This window comes from Puma concolor, chromosome D2 (assembly GCF_028749965.1).
Source record: "Puma concolor isolate L17-30 chromosome D2, mPumCon1.1.hap2, whole genome shotgun sequence".
Lineage (NCBI taxonomy): Eukaryota > Metazoa > Chordata > Mammalia > Carnivora > Felidae > Puma > Puma concolor.
This window is the reverse complement of record NC_141677.1, coordinates 6,678,944-6,695,129: the sequence shown is the minus strand read 5'-3', so window position 1 is coordinate 6,695,129 and position 16,186 is coordinate 6,678,944. Positions and strand designations below refer to the sequence as shown.

At 49.3% G+C, this 16,186-nt stretch overlaps 1 protein-coding gene across 5 annotated transcripts in view; it reads left to right on the top strand.

Annotated features, from left to right (window-relative positions):
• SGMS1 (sphingomyelin synthase 1) overlaps positions 1-16,186 on the top strand; it is a 286,818-nt gene that overhangs the window by 162,618 nt on the left and 108,014 nt on the right. For 3 of the 5 annotated variants that reach the window (XM_086679503.1, XM_086679504.1, XM_086679505.1), the window contains 2 exons: positions 4,386-4,557; positions 6,168-6,248. The gene's annotated coding sequence lies outside the window, so the exon portion shown is untranslated. Of the gene's footprint in view, positions 1-4,180; positions 4,262-4,385; positions 4,558-6,167; positions 6,249-16,186 lie in introns of all 5 variants that reach the window. The other 2 variants (XM_086679502.1, XM_086679507.1) reach the window with 1 other exon arrangement.

Genomic DNA, 16,186 nt, shown 5'->3' with positions numbered 1-16,186 from the left:
GGGGAAACAGGAGGTCCGGGTTCCGCGCTTCTGAGTGAGCCTGGACGGTCGGCCCCTTGGAGTGTTTGGGTCCCGTGTGTCGTCACCTGTCACGGCGAGTCTAGGCCTGGGAGATGAACGAGGATTCCCCGGCTCTGAAACGATGCAGTTGTCCATCCCCCGACCGGTGTCTGCGGGCAGCGAGGGGGCCTGTTGCGGTAAGAGGTCCCTGGCTCAGTGAGTTAGTCTTAGCTACGTGCTCCGCTTGTCAACTCCTCTTGGGTTGCTTTGTAAAAGTTACTGGTACTTGCTCAGAGGACTTGAGAACATTTCTATTTGGTTCTTAAGGAGCCCCTACTAGCAAGAGTTAGATGGGACTTTGGATGTTTTACTTCTTATGCTGTTCTCAAAACCACTAATACAGAAAGTCTCCAGCTCGTATCTCTGAACATGAGTTTCATAAAGTGCTGAAGTCTGTTCCATCACATTTGAAACACTCTTTCGTTCAAATTGTTTTACGAGGGGTAGGATCCCAGCATAGCGCCTGTGGTGATCAAAATCCTCTTGCCGGGGGCACCGGGGTGGCTCAGTCGGTGGAGGGTCCGACTTCGGCTCAGGTCATGATATCGTGGTGGGTTTGAGCCCCGCGTAGGGCCCTGGAGAGCTGACAGCTCAGAGCCTGGAGCCCGCTTCGGATTCTGTGTCTCCGTCTCTCTCTGCCCCTCCCCCGCTCACGCTCTGTCTCTCCTTCTCTCAAAAATAAATACACATTAAAAAGAAATCCTCTTGCTGCTTTAAATGTGCACGTGTTCGGCATGTTCAATAATAGCCTTTGCAGTGCCACCGGGTGACCAGACCACCATTTGTAAGACCGCTGCTTCCTTGGTCAGCATGTTCCGTTACATCCTCTGTGTGGCAAGAACAGGCTGAGAGGACATGTGCGGTCAGAGAGGAGTCTTGGGTCTGAGTCAGAGACCGTGGATGGGTAGGCCCCTCTCCCGTGCCCCGGCCCCGGGGCCTCCCTCTTCCTTCCCCCTCCTGTCTCGAAGGCGCCCGTGGTTGCGTCAGCCTCCCTTGCCGACTTCCCTTCCGTATGAGTTACCTGGAGCCGCAGAACACTGTCGCGGCAAACCGGCTTACTCAGCGCACATGCTGTCTCGCGGCGTCTGCGGGTCGGGAGTCCGGGTGTGATTTCGCGGGGGACGAGTTTAGGGCGGCAGTCAAGGCATCTGCCAGAGCTGCTGTGTCACGTGAGGCTCGACCGGGGAAGGCTTTCCTCGTCAGCTCCCGGGACTGTTGGCGGTCTCTCGTGGGCTCTGGGACCGAGGCCCTGCTCCGTGTTAGCCGTGAGCCGGACGCTGCCCTCGTGTGGCTCTTCCTCAAAGCCAGCGAGGGAGGGAATCTTGCAGCCGAATGGACGAATGGACACTCCAGGCTTCCGGGAGGTAACCGGATGTATCTCGTCATGTTCGCTTGCTCCGTCCGTCATGAAGAATCTCAGGTCTTACCCTGCTAAGGGGGCGGCTGTGACACAGGCGTGGGTGGTGAGACACAGGGGCCTTGGGGCCGTTGGAGCCGGCCACATTTGAGGCCGCCTGGGCGCGTGGACACCGCCCTGTCTGTGCATTTTCCCTCTTCACCGGGAGCTTGCTTCTCGTCCCTTCCGCCTCCTTTCCTTCCTCCCGCCCGCAGACAGTCCAGCCACCGGGGGCGGCCTTTCCTCCTCCTCTGCTGCAGAGATGCAAGGACGGGGGACAGGGAGCTGTCCCTGGTGAGCATCCCGGGACGGCTGGCACTTAGAGCATGTGACACATTCCCTAGCAGGCGTTTCTGGGTCATAATGTGCTTTACATCAAGGACCCGAGTGGGGTCCTTTCTGCTTTGGTGTCTCTGGTCACTGCCGTCTCCAAGCACGTGCTGAACCCCAGGGTGAGTTCACGTTCCCGGTGCCGTCCTCCTACGGTCTCTCGCCATGACCGTGCTTGAGTTTCTCATTTAGAATCGTTAGTGGTTTCCGCCCTCTTACTCTTCGGCTCTGTTAACTGATGTCTGGTATCATCATCTCTTCAGGCGTGTTCGGGGCGTTTCTTGCCTTTCTCGGGCCTGCTCTCGGTCCGCGTCTCGCTGCTCGTCCTCGCCGCGGGGGGGGCCGTGTGCTGTCGGGGTGAAGCGGCGGGAGCCAAGCCCGGCCGCCTGGGTTCGAACCCCAGCTCTGCCATTTAGTAGCTGGGCGGTGTCGAGCGTGTGATTCCGTTTTGTTTCTGTGTGCTGGGTGTGAACGTTTCCGGGTTTTCCGCTGGCCAACAGACCTCGGTGGGGGCTGCCGCTCTCTCTTTGCTCCCAAGATCTGTATGTGTAACGATCGGAGCGGCCTGCGTGTGACTGCCAGATGAACCGTTTCTTCAGGCCCTCTTCTGGCCTCCTGGCAAGGTGGCTGGAGATACTTGAGCTCACGAGGACACCTCTTGTTTCGGTGACATTGCCCGTCCCTGCTGGCCTCCCCGGGACGAAGATGGTGGACTTCCTCCAGCAGCGGCAGCATCCAACGAGACCTTGTTTGCCGTGGGCTTCACTAAAGCGTTTGCGGGCGCCCTGTCTCGGAGCCCGTGTCACCGCACTGAGCTGTGGTGCTGCTGCTGGCAGAGTCTCTCGAGGAGGAAAGCGAGGCTTACAGCCATTCAGCAGCACGCCCAGGGGCTTCGTTGCTCTGTGCGTCCGCAAAGCACATGCTCTTGATGACCATAGGACGCTGTCGCCCTGCGAGGAAGCTCGGACCCGTCTTAGCGAACTAGCTCCCTGGGGGAAAAGGGGCGAAGGGTCCGAAACGACACGCCTCGGGGGCACCCGAGCTTTCATCCACTTGCGCGGCCTGGGTGCCCGTGCAAGTGCTGTCCTTGCCCCTACGGGCCGGAGCCTCCGTGCAAAACGGGAGTCGTTCTCCTCAGACAGGTGTTTGCACGGCGGCTGTGGAATCTTCACGTCGTGTAAGAAGCAGGATGGAGAAGGGCTGGGCTGTCAACATGCTCAGCCAGGAGTCCCACATCCAGGTTATTCTAAGTGCGGCAGCTAAGTTAATTGCTCGTATTCTAGTGAAACTACCACTGCACTGCGTTCCTTTAAACGCACTTCATCTCAAGCACGTACGACCCCTTCTCTCACCCCGGGACTTAGCACAGCACCTGCTGCCAGATGGGTCGTTCGTTAACGTCAGTAGTGGAAGTCGCTTATTCTTGCGAATAACCACCGTGGTGGTAAAGTACTGACTTGGAGGAGGAATTTCATGCCATGAACCTATTAAAATAGTTTCCATAGAAGTGAGGACAGCAGGTCTTGTGGAAAAAAAAAAAAAAATCAGCTCTAACCTGTAACAAGACAGATTTTCTTGTGTGCATTGTATGCTGGTTTTGAGGGTAAAAAAAGAGTAATCAACTTATTCCGAGCAGTCAGCATCACCGGGGTGAGTCCCAAACAGGGTGGTGTAGGCGGGGTCAAGGAGCACTGTTTTTCACATAGAAAGTTCTGTTTAAAAGTTGGTGTTGGGGCGCCAGGGGGGCCTAGTCAGTTGAGCGTACGACTCTTGATTTCAGCTCACGTCACGATCTCGTGGTTCGTGCATTTGAGCCCCGTCCCGGATTCTGCGCTGACATCGAGAAGCCTGCTGGGGATTCTCTCTCTCTCTCTCTCTCCCTCCCTCCCTCTCTCTCTGCCCCTCCCCCTCTCATGCTCACATGCTCTCTCTCTCTGTCAAAATAAATAAATAAACAAAAAAGTTGGTGTTGCCTCTCTTGTGGGTCTTTTTCTTTTTTCTGGGAAACACAGCTGACAGACAGATCCATACTGTTGTTGGTGAGGCCGGAATGTGAAGCTAGCCTTGGTGACAGGCCGCCTGCCATCCTCGGTGCAGCTTTTCTTTCCCGCAGATGCCCGCCGAGTACTTGGCATTGCATTGCACACCAGAAGGATTAGCACCGGTGGAAATGATTCATTCCCTCTTTCAAGAATTTAGCATCAAAAAAAGAAACGCGATGCCGATATGAGGAATGCTCACAAATGCACAGCGAGGGCTTTCTATGTGCACATGAGTGAAGGCTGTCCCCTAAGATGGGCGTTTTTATTTGACACTCCTTTCAGAGCAGCTTCGGAAAGTTTGATGTTCTTGTCCAAAGTCTGATTTGAACCTCTCTCCAAAATGTTCACATAGGGAAGGAGTCTGGATTTGAAGGGGTCTAAGCCATCATTGCAGTTGGAGCCGTGAATTTAACAGGCTACCGTACTTGCATTAGTAAGTAAACACAATCGTTGCTGTCATGTCGTGGGGACATAGGCTCCGATGGGCACTGAATATGCATCATCTCTGATCTGTGTAACTTCTCACCACACTATGTGTCATTATCCCTGTCTTGCAGGCCTGGAAACTGAGGCTTGGAAGGATTCGGTAGCCCGGCAGAGAGCACCCTGCGGGTGCACATCAGGAGTGGCGTTCAAGCCTGTTGGTCAAGCCCGTATCCGACCCTTCTCCACTGTGGTTTTGAGAGTCTTCCGTGCCAAGCGACCAGCATACAGAGCTCTTGCTAGCCGGTAAGCCTGGCACTCCGTCCTCTCAGTGCTGGGTGTAATCTCTAAGACCTTGACTCTCCAGTCCTTCCCTGCTGGGCAGATTTCTTTGTTACTAGGAGGCTCTCTGGATTTCTGCGGCATTTGGTCCGTTCTCTCCTTTCTTTATGCCCCCCCTTAGTCTCACACACACATGCGCACACACACGCACGCACATGCACACGCACACCCTTCCGGTTTGGAGAACTTGAGGCTTCCGTCTATTCCATAACCAAGGCAACACTGTCTCTCGTGGCGTCTCAGCGCATGGAGCCATTTCATAAATAACGTGCATCTCTTCTCCCTGAATGACAACACTGAGGCCTCAGAGAAACAGGTTCCCATTTTGTACGTCTTGTCCACTTAAAGCTCTACATTCTTCGTGTAAAATAAGCAATAGTTGCATTCTGCCTGGCAGAGGTGTTGTGTTTTCGTTTGGGGCTCCCCTGTGAAGGGAAACAAAGCAGAACTTCCTGTCCCTTTTAGGGACGTGGACCCTAAAGCGTTACGAAATTTAAAAATTGAAAGTAAAGCATTGTTCTGAATGCCTTGCTCTTGGAAGAAGGAAGGCACTTTGTTGAGCATGTGACATGCTCCGTGACTTACATGAACCTCCAATATTTGAATTGTACGCATGGGTAAGTTAGCAAATCTGATCCTTGAGCAGTGGGTGTCCCGGGTCCTGGGCCAATACCCTTGTCGGATCAAAGCATGCTTGGCTCGGCAGATTTTATCCTTCCTCTAATTGAATGTTCTCAACCACACAGTATACTAGGGGGCGTTTGACCCTCTTTCAGAAAAGTAGAAATCGGGGCTGGGAAGAGATGAATGGACTTCCCCAAGGTCATGTGGCCAGGAAGCGGTGGGACCTGGAGCCACGGTGTCAACCGTGTGGTGTCCTGTTGAGGGTGGGGGCCTGGATCCCCTCGTGATTGATCTTTCCTGTTCTGTAAATTGTAGACAATTGGAGAAATAGAGCCAGGATCCAAATGGGAATCAACACAGATGGTCGCTTAATTACTGGTAAAGCAGGGTTGAAGCCTCGCAGGCTTCAATTACCTCCTTCTCTGAAACTGAACTCCAGCAGCCTTGACCCAGTCCTCCAGCTCCTGCTGGAGACAAGCCGGCCGCCGTTGCTGTCCTTGCGGAGGGCTGGAGGGAGCTCCTTGCTGCCCCGCCCAGTGCAGCGGCTGAGCGCTGAGCCAGGGTTTCCTGGGATCCCCCCAGACACATTCGTCGCTCACTGTGAGAATGTGCCAGGAGGGGTGGGGCCGGGAGGGAGACGACTCTGATATGCTTCCTCCCAGGCAACAGACTAAAAGTTCTTCCCCAGAACATACGGGAGGGCATTTTAGGGGTTCACTTCCCCAAACCCCAGCAGTAGAAATACTGCTCTTTAAATTTTTTGTTTTCCCTTGGGGTTGCGTTTGTCTCTATGTTGTTATTGTCTCCTTCCTTTTTGATTTTGAGGGCAAAGGAAGAGATGGCTATTTTTCTCCATGTTTTGGTCATGGAGAACAGAAAAAGAACACAGAAACCCAGAAATGGGTCTTTCTGAGACATGTACCTCATCAGATCCTTTCTCCTCACGACAGGTGATGGAAATGTACTGGCATGATGGGAGAAGCTGGTAACTTATAGGAAGCCAAGATGACAAGAATTTTCTTAAATAATCAGTAAGTAAAATTTTGTTGGCCCCTTGGAAGTCTTCCGATTACCGGGTGAATGTTCCACAAGAGACTATGGCAAAAGCATAGCACGATCAAATGACTGAAAAGTCTGAAAGAGAAAATGTTTAAAAAAGAAATACCCAAACACTTCAAAAAACTCATGCTCACATTTGAGCGATTATTCTTTCTGGTAAGCGTGTCATTTTAGGTCGGGAACAGCAGTTGGGGAGATAGAGCCTAAGTATTTAAGGGATTAAGGGAAGATTCCTTTTATATTAACCTCTTCTCAATAAGCTCTTCTCAAATACAGATATTCATGTTCCCCTCGGTTCCATGGGCTCCATTTCTTACCAACTTTTGGTGGGTACGTTTTGGAGGTTAATATGAAGAAACTTGAACTTGGCAACTGTGAATAAAATAGAGCTCCTTGTCTGCACCCTCTGGGTGCATCTCCTCTTGTACACATCTGTGGCATTAATGGTTGCTGGTTATCTGACAGTTAAATGTGGTTGATTTTGGTTTCATTATGATGATGATAATGTCAGTGCACGGGGTTGCCTAGTGAAAAGGTTGTGTATTTCTGAGTCACACAGTCGGAGGCCTGACTCTTGCTGTTGTGCTGTTTAGTGGTTACTCAGCCCCTCGAGCTGAGTTGACTCATCAGTGTGCTGGATTTGATAATCCCGCTCATAAAGCAAAAGGCTGCGGGCAGTACTTTGTGCTATGACTAGGACATTATAGGGCCACCGTAAAAGTAGGGCTAACCGTTGAGCAACATGGCTTTGAATCACCCGGGTCCACTTGTCCACAGTTTTTTTTTTTTTTTTTCTTTTACAGTACATTACTTGAATAAATGGATTTTCTCTTCCTTAAGATTTTCTCCATAACATTTTCTCCAGCTTGCTTTGCTGTAAAAATACAGTATATAGTACACATAACATACAAGATGTGTGTTAATTGAGTGTGTTATCAGTAAAGCTTCAGTCAGCAGTGGGCTGCCAGTGGTTAACGTTTCTGGAGAGTCAAAAGTGGTACACGGGGCTCTGACTGTGCGGGAAGTTGGCATCCCTGACCCAGGGCTGTTCAAGGGTCCTCCGGAATCGCTTTTGTTCCTTATATTTGTATCACGGCTTCCAGATGAAAAGCCCATGTTGTTTTTTTTATTTTAAAAAAAAATTTTTTTTTTTTCAACGTTTATTTATTTTTGGGACAGAGAGAGACAGAGCATGAACGGGGGAGGGGCAGAGAGAGAGGGAGACACAGAATCGGAAACAGGCTCCAGGCTCCAAGCCATCAGCCCAGAGCCCGACGCGGGGCTCGAACTCACGGAGCGCGAGATCGTGACCTGGCTGAAGTCAGACGCTTAACCGACTGCGCCACCCAGGCGCCCCGAAAAGCCCATATTGTGAGTCCAGTTGGCCAGCTCAACTTCCTGCTCCTGTCGGGCAGCCGTGGGTTAGTACTGGACGTATCGATAATCGACACGCGGGCAGATGTTAGGACTTGGCCTAGCTGGGAGGGAGGACGGGAGGAGAGGGAGATTTCTGTGGCGTAAATACTCCCCCACGTGTGGGAGGACCAGGAAGTGTGGCTGGGCAGGAACACCCCAGCCCGCACTTTGCTACCGGCCACGTACCGCAGTGCCCAGAACACCCTGAGCGTAGCCCCCCGTGACGAGTTCTGACCACTTGTTGCCTCTGCCTGTAGTCTCGTTTATTTGAGTTGTATGTTTGTACAATCCGAGTTCTAGCGATGGCTGTGTTTCCCCACGGGCTTGCCAAAAACCCCGAGAGTGTGACCATCTGCCCTCGGCAGACCAGTGTGAACAGCACCACGGGCAGCACGTTTCCTGTGAAGCTGTGTTTCAGCCACAGTTCTTCAGGTGCCTGTCTCAGCTCCGGTGGTAAGGGTTTGATTTGGTGGATAAAAGCACGGTTTGCTTTGGAACCTCAAGGCCGTCCTGCGCCCATGCCTTCTGGGGTTGAAGACCAGTCCTGAGACGGGTTTCGAACGTCCACCTCTGTTCTTAGGCGTGTGACTGGAGCCCTCCGGGCGCGGCCTCGGCTTCGTAACTGGCGCGGGACCCCTCGTCTCTTCTGGCTGCGCGGTGACCGTGCTTGTGGTTGAGTCAGTCTCGAGTCTCTTCTGTCCCTTTGCTGTGCTCCCGAGTCCGCCTCTCATCGGGGACGAGCAGGCGGGGGTCCTCCTCACTCACGGTGGCACGTAGGTTTGCTTTGGTTCAGAAAGGAAGCTTTAATGAAAGTGAGTTGTCTGCAGAGGGAGAGAAACAAAACGAGACGGTATCTGGGCGGTTTCAGGTTCCCACAGGCTTGATGAAAATCTTGGGTAGGAGAATGGAGGGCCGAACGGAAACTGGACCAGATTGCTCAGAGTTTCTTCCAGAAGCAGTTTGTTTAGTGTTCTAGCTCACCCTTGAGAAGGAAACAGTTGGAGCCTGAGATTGCTAAGGAACAGCTAAGATTGCGGTGGTTGTTTTTTTTAAATCTCACCCACCTAGCTCTCAAAACACATTCTTCGTTGAACCTTAAAAAAAAAAATGCCTTGCATATTTCAAAACATTCGTTTCTGTCGGTTCCCTGAAACAGATTTACGTAATCTTAAAACACTTAGTTCTCTTATTTCCTCCTAAAACAATAGATATTTATAGTTCCTACTGAGTCAAGGACGGGCTTGGATTATTGCTAAAGTAATTCTTGTCCATTTCAAGCAGAAACTGATGGATAGAAATTGGAGACCTTTGCCTCTGGATAAGAAATATTAACCCACGTCATGGGGCACCCGAGCGGCTCAGCCGGTTAAGCGTCTGACTTGGGCTCAGGTCATGATCTCACAGTTCATGAGTTCGAGCCCCACGTCAGGCTCTATGCTGACAGCTCAGAGCCTGGAGCCTGCTTCAGACTCTCTCTCTGTCCCTCCCCCTCCCGCCCCCCCCCCCCCCCAATTTGTGCTCTCTCTCTCTCTCTCTCTCTCTCAAAAGTAAATAAATAAACATTAAAATTGGTTTAAAAAAGGAAATATTGCCCCATGTCTCAAGTTGAATAAGGGTGTCTTTGGTGGCTGTGAAAGCAGACATGGGAAAAATGACCAACAGAGAAACCTCACCATGCAGAAAATATTCTGATTTATAATTTCTTCCCCCAGAATGGACCCGATGCTATTTCTGGACATCCCCAGTGTAGATGAGTGTTTGATGAGGGAGCTGTTAGGTGTGTGGTCTTCAGATGTGTAAATGGTACAGCCTTGCGTGATGTCCAGTCACCACACTCAGAAGTTTGCTCGGTACTTAGGACTTGTGGGTTATGGGGGTGGATTCCAGTACAAATAAGACGGCTCATTCCACGTCAAAACCGATCAAGTGCAAACATAGAAAGCTGTGATTTCAAAACAAATGCAGTCAGTGTCATTAGAGGTATATTAACTACTCTGGAGACTCAACAGGAGAGAGAAGTTACCTGTGTGGCAGGAGTGATGAGGCCAGGGAGAGTTTTAGGAGCAGATGACATCTGAAGTGGGTGTTTTGTGAGTAATGCCTTTTTCTGGTTTTCTTAAGTTTATTTACTTTTGAGAGAGAGAGAGATCGCATGTGCATGCACTGGGGACAGGGGGCAGAGAGAGAGTGGGAGAGAGAATCCGAAGCAGGCTCTACGTCGTCAGTGCAGAGGCCAACATGGGGCTCAAACTCACGAACTGTGAGATCATGACCTGAGCCCAAATCAAGAGTCCACAACGCCTAACGGACTGAGCCACCCAGACACCCCGTGAGTAATGCCTTTTAGTTAAAATACCTATTTTAAAAATTCTAAAAGTTAACCAGTGCTACTTGGAAAGAACTTTTAAAATGTGAACATTATTCAGGCTGGAAAAATTCATCGATATCATCACTGCCTAGAGATACCATCAGTAACATTGTTTTTTTGCTTTGTTTTGTTTTGTTTCAGTATTCTGCCATACTCTTTCTGAGCCTGGATTAGATTCATCCTTTTTTCCTTCCTAAAACAGATTATTTGTTTTAAATATCGTTTTAACACCTGAGTTGATTGACAGTGTACTGAAAGCATGCCACCGTTAATAAACACACGCTTACGTCGTGTTTGTTGTTGTCATACGGCACTTCACGTGTTATGTGGTCTGTGATGTGTATAGCCAGTCCCCCAGTGGTGGGCATTTTGGTCGTGCTCAACTTTCCATTCTGGTAAAGCCGGCTGTGACGGACCTCTTTGAGCATGCGTTGTGGCGCACTTGCCCAGTTACACGCGCGGGAACTTGGAACAGAGTCGGGCAGCGCTTAGCGCTGTAGCTGGAAGGAACAGTGTGAGGCGAAGTGGGGGAGGAAGGTGTCATTCTGGGGCAAGGCAAGTGGATCCGCATGTCGAGAGAGACGGGGCCTTCCAGGTCACACCCTTGTCCTTTACTCTTGTCTGTTGGGAGCCATATTGGAATCTAGCTCCTACTTCCAATGAACATTCTGAGTGTCTTCGGTTTTCCTTAATTTCCCTTATTGTGGGAAGAATTAACTAGTTAATTGTTATGGATCACGGGTAATTAGATATTAGTTATAGATGATAGATAATTCATAGTTCTTCTTTCCAAAACTTCTGGAGAGCCTTAAGCAACCGGCCAGTCGGGGAGTGAACAAGTAATGGAGATTGGGAAGAGATAGTATGTGTGAGTGTATGTGTGTGTTTGTGTATATGTTTGTGTGTGTGAGTGTGTTTTGTGTGTATGTGTGTGTGAGTGTGTGTGTGCGTGAGAGTGTGTGTGTGTGTTTGTGTATATGTGTGTGAGTGTGTTTTTGTGTGTATGTTTGTGTGTGTGTGTGTGTGTGTGTGTGCACGTGTAGAAAAAACTGAGAGCAGAGGAGCCGGCAGGTTTGAAAAGCAAAGGAAACATCATTAATACTTGTGCTTTATATACTTTTTAACAAACTGAGTAAAAATTTAAAGATGCTTTGGGAAAGATACAGATTAGGAGAGAAGTATCATAATTTAATAATAATACTATCTTATATTTACTAGGTGCTTTTATGCGCTTGTGTGTTTTACTTGTTTTTTTAAGTTCATGTATTTATTTTGAGAGAGTGGCACGTGGGGGAGGGGCAGAGAGGGGGAGAGAATCCCAAGGGGGCTCCTTGTCGCCAGCGCAAAACCCTGGCGTGGGGCTCAAACCCACGAAACCGCAAGATCATGACCTGAGCCGAAACCACGAGTCAGACACTTAATCGACTGGGCACTCTGGTGCCCCTGCTTGTGTTTTAAATGCACGGTTTTACTGAAGCACGTCTCAAACCCCTTCTCAGGGAGAGTGCAGGATTCCCCCCATTTTGCAGGTAAAACAGAGGCCTCGGAGGCTGGCTTGGGGGGGGGGGGCATCCCCAGACTTGATGTTGGAGCTGAGGGCTTGGGGCAGGAGGGTCGTGAGGCCCTAGTAAGACGATCCCTGACAGGTGACATGGAGGGACAGCTTCTTTCGTCATCACCAATGGGAAGAAAGCACTTCCTGAGCCATTTTCCCTTCCCTTCCTGGGAGATTGTGTTACTGCTATTGCCAGAGCTTTCCGGCCACCTTCCTTCCCTTTGGGAGGGGGGAGGGGGGAGGGTTCCGCTTTCCCACCCCAGGGGGGGTTGACCCCCATGGCCATCTTGGCCGGAGGACTTATTTTGGCCGAAAAAGCGTGACTAGTGACGACACATGCCATTTCCCAGCAGCAGAGAGGCCTGCCGCGTCGCTCCTGTCCCCGCCACGAGGCCCGCACGTCTCAGGGAGGGGTGCTCCTTCCCCCTCCGTCCCGGGGAGGAGCACATGGTAGCCACAGCTCAGTTCCAAGGAACCAAACAGGAGCCAGAAATTAGACAGAGACAGCCTTTCTCTGTCGTTGGTGTTCTGTGATGCCGCAGCGTAATTTAGCCCGAACCGATGCGTTCCCGCTGTCGTGTTGCAGTCTGTCCCCTGCACTGTCGAGGTGAACCTTCATCACACGTTACCCCTTCAGTAAGGCATTTAACTAGGTATTTGGGGCAGCCCCCCTTGCCCCTCATTTCCTTCTTCAGACACTTGTCGGACATATCCCGGGTCGAGGGCTGGACGTCCAGTCCTGGCCCCCAGCCTCAGGAATCTTTGAGCTGGGCGCCGCGTATCCGGAAGTGGTAAAACAAGGCAGGTGGCTGGGTCCTAGAGACAGTGTCACGTGGTCACTGGCGGGCCGTGCTCGGAGGGGAACCCGCTCTGTTACCATCCTCATGACACCCTTGGAGTGGCTTTGCTCTCCGCCACCTAAGCTCATCTTCCCCCTTCTCTCCTCCTCCTCAACCCGTGTTTACTGCACTGCGTAGTTTGTGCCGAATGCTAGATTTCCTTACTCCCCACTTGCATTTGTGCTGAAACCATTTGTACCAGCTCATCCACTAGATTAGTGTCTGTGTCCTTTCTTTTGACACGTGTTGCAAGCGGCTTAACATCACACAGGACATTATCTTAAATTTTTCCTCGTCGTATAAATTGCTTAACATTTAATTAATTTATTACAACAAAATTAAACTCTCAGTAAATTATTGACTGTTTTTGTTGATTTTTTTCTCCCCTTGAAGTTACTGATTCTTTTTTCCGTGACGTGTTAAGGCTCTGCGTGGACTTCGTAAATACCTTACCTCCGTTCGGGACAATTCAGAGTTGAACTGTCTTATTTCAGATCCCGTGTCTGACAGTCTGACAGGTGTTCAGGAGATCTGACTTGACTTCACGTTCCTAGCGACTAGGTGTGGCTTCGGACCGTGGAGAGAAACCGAAAGTTCCTACAGGTCTGTCCAACCAGTAGTTTCCAGGCTAAGACAGTGCATGATTTGGCCACTCCCTTCCTCTCTGATTGAATTCAGCTACTTTCTGTCTTGTTACTTCTGACCACCTCTCCACTTTGACTTCAAAAGGCACATGGTTAATTTACTATTCAAGTCCCATCTTGGACCAACGGCTTTCAAACTTTTTTTGTCCAATATACGCAGAAGAAAAGGTCATCAAGTCGGACAGAAGGAACACTCAGGGAACTGCTGCGATTTATTGGTAATGGTATGCTTTTAAGTTTGGGTGGTAGGTTCATGACTGTTGACTTTAATATCATTTTTCCTGACAAATAATGTTGAATGTATTTTCTTGTATGTATTAGATACTATCTAACCAAAAATTTTTTTCAAATGTAGAACACAGTTCATGTTGTTAAATGCACCCATTGCGTTTATATTGGCATAACTGTGACGTTAGTTATTTTAACAACTTTAATTTTCTTGTAAAACATCTTAGATGGGCATTTTAATAGAGAGTGCCCTCTGTTTTCAACAGAGCAAAATAATTTTGTTTTGAAGACACTATTTATTGACCTTTGATTTCCCGATGATCTTCATGTAAATATAAGAATCAGTATAGTTGAGGGCTCACCCAGAGAAATATTTTCTTTTGTTCTAACACAGAGAAGTATCCTCTGTTGGGAAGGATATAGAAAGTTAATGTCTGGTTATCGAAAGGGACTGGCCACTAGTCCCTTCGTTTTTTTGCAGGAGAATCTAAATATTTACAGAGTCTGAAACGTTAGCTCTCCGTCTCTTCAACTGTAAGCCCACGCCTGTTTGTCAGCTATGGAGATCAGACATGACAGCCCCAGCTTGGGGGTCAAACATACATGGCTTTGAAGCCAGCTCTGACTCATCTTAGCCGTTGACCTTGGGCATCAAAACCTTCTTGACGCCCAGTTTCCTTGTGGGCTCAGTACGGCTGTTAACACCTGCCTTGCTGTGTTGTGTGCACTTTAAATGGGAAGTAACATCTGTACAGTAGGAGCCACTGTCATGACTGGATGCTCAGCACATGAATTAAATTGAGCGTATTGTTCTTGTTCCAGGTGGAATTTCAAGTACATTTTCCTGTAGGAACAGTGTGAAGAATGAGGTTTGAGTACAGTATCAGAAATATTATTAACACTGTACTTGGATCCATCATAAGTTAAATAGGCTTTTAAAGACTGGCCAGAGAAGCCAATGTCTACATTTTATCTCTAGTGAAATGCATTTCAGGTACCACCTAAGGGTTCATTGACTCCAGACCTTAGAAGTGAACTTTTAGAATGTAATTTATTACCAGGTTGAGGACTGACTGTTTAGATAACCTCTTGCTCAGACATAAAATGGAATGTCTTGACAGGTGGTGGTGTTTTTTTGGGCAGACAGACGAGCCCTCCTTTCTATTCCTGAGAAGGAAACTCACCTTCTGGAGAACTTACAACTCTTCCTGCTGAGCCAACGATGTAGTTCCAGCGTAGACTGGCCAAAATTGGGACCTTGACCACTGGGTGGGCGTGTTTTTCCTGAGAATCTTAAAAATTCCAACTATGGGATAATCCCTGTTAGGGGCAGAGCTGGGAGGTAAGTGGAAGAAGGCAGGTTTCAGGAAGGGAGAATGGAACCGCCTGTAGGAGCAGAGATGCCATTTTGCCCTGGTGGAGCCATTTCGCATATGTCCTCAAGCCCAGCTGCCCTGTGGCTTTCCTGTTGCTGGGCTACTTAGAGTCCACGCAATGCCCCTCGCTCTTACCCATGATGCTCCACGTGCCATTTCTGTTACCTGCAAGTTAAAGAATGCTGACTAACTTATGGGGTTGTTTAGACTTGGAATACTGAAGAAGTTGTGTCTTTGTCATGGCAATTATAATAAATATAATTACATAGTAGGACAGCTGATTGAGGACATACCTTTTTGAGAACAATGGTGGTGTTGATTCCCAGTTCATAAAAGCAGAAATGTATTAGCAAAATCAAAGGGTACTAGTGACTGTGTGTGTGTATGTGAGAGAGAGAGAGAGAGAGAGAGAGAGAGAGAGAGAGAGAGAGACAATGACTCTTAGAACACACTGATGATCACCAGAAGGGAGGTGGGGGGAGATGGATGAAAAAGGCGATGGGGATTAAGGAGTGCGCTTGTTGTGATGAATACCCGATGATTAAAATAAAAACTTTGTGAAAAAGAGAGAAAGAGGATTAACGACTCTTGACCGGAGTTTGCTCTAACGCACGCATCTTATGACGTGTAGATTTTAAACCAAATAAACACAGAAATTCACGTGATGAGTCTAGCAGTTGGGAGTTGCCTCGAAGCACGGCCCTTTGCTACCACTTATAGTTGCGAGCACCTGCAGGTGACCCAGTGGAGGCTCATGGCTGCACCGTGTACATTGCGAGAGATGTTTGTCTTTAAGGAGCAATTGGTACTTTGGCAAGATTGGCAGATGTGTGTACGTGTGTTCCTTTCCAGCAACGGAAGGTGAAATGACTTAGTGCCTCTGTTTCCTTCAGTGGGCCAGTGCTGGAGGAACTGAGACTTTATGTGATGACACTCTTTTGTAAACTGTACTTCCCTTTAGGAAGCATCCGGTTCGCTCTCTCTCGGCAGTGGCGCTCTGTATCGTTGGGGCATGTCATAAAGAGCAGAGAAACGCGCCTGCCACTTGAGGTCTGCTTGCCAACTGGTCTGAACAGCCATCAGTGGTTGCTTACTCTCGAGGGGGCAGCAGTCAGAAGGAAAGTTTTCCTTTCTCCTTTGCGGCCGTTGTAGAACTGAAACACCATGTATCTCAATGACAGCTGTTTCTTCAGAATCTGTTACGTCCTGGTCTTTGAAACACGATCTCTTCCTCCGATGGACTTTTGTCATCTGGGGGGAGAGAAAGGTCAGGGGTCTCAGGAAGAAGGAAGATGCCACAGTTCTGGAAGTCCATTTCGGGATGGAGTTATAAAGAATAAGGTCGGTAGGCATTTGGAGGAAAGGAGAGTTGTCTAAGGCTTGACCCCGTGAGGAGGGTTCCAGGAAATGGAAGTGTCTAGAAGGTGACAACTAGTATGAAGGGCAAGTTGAAGGTCATCAGCCCCGGAGCCTGTACGTACTGT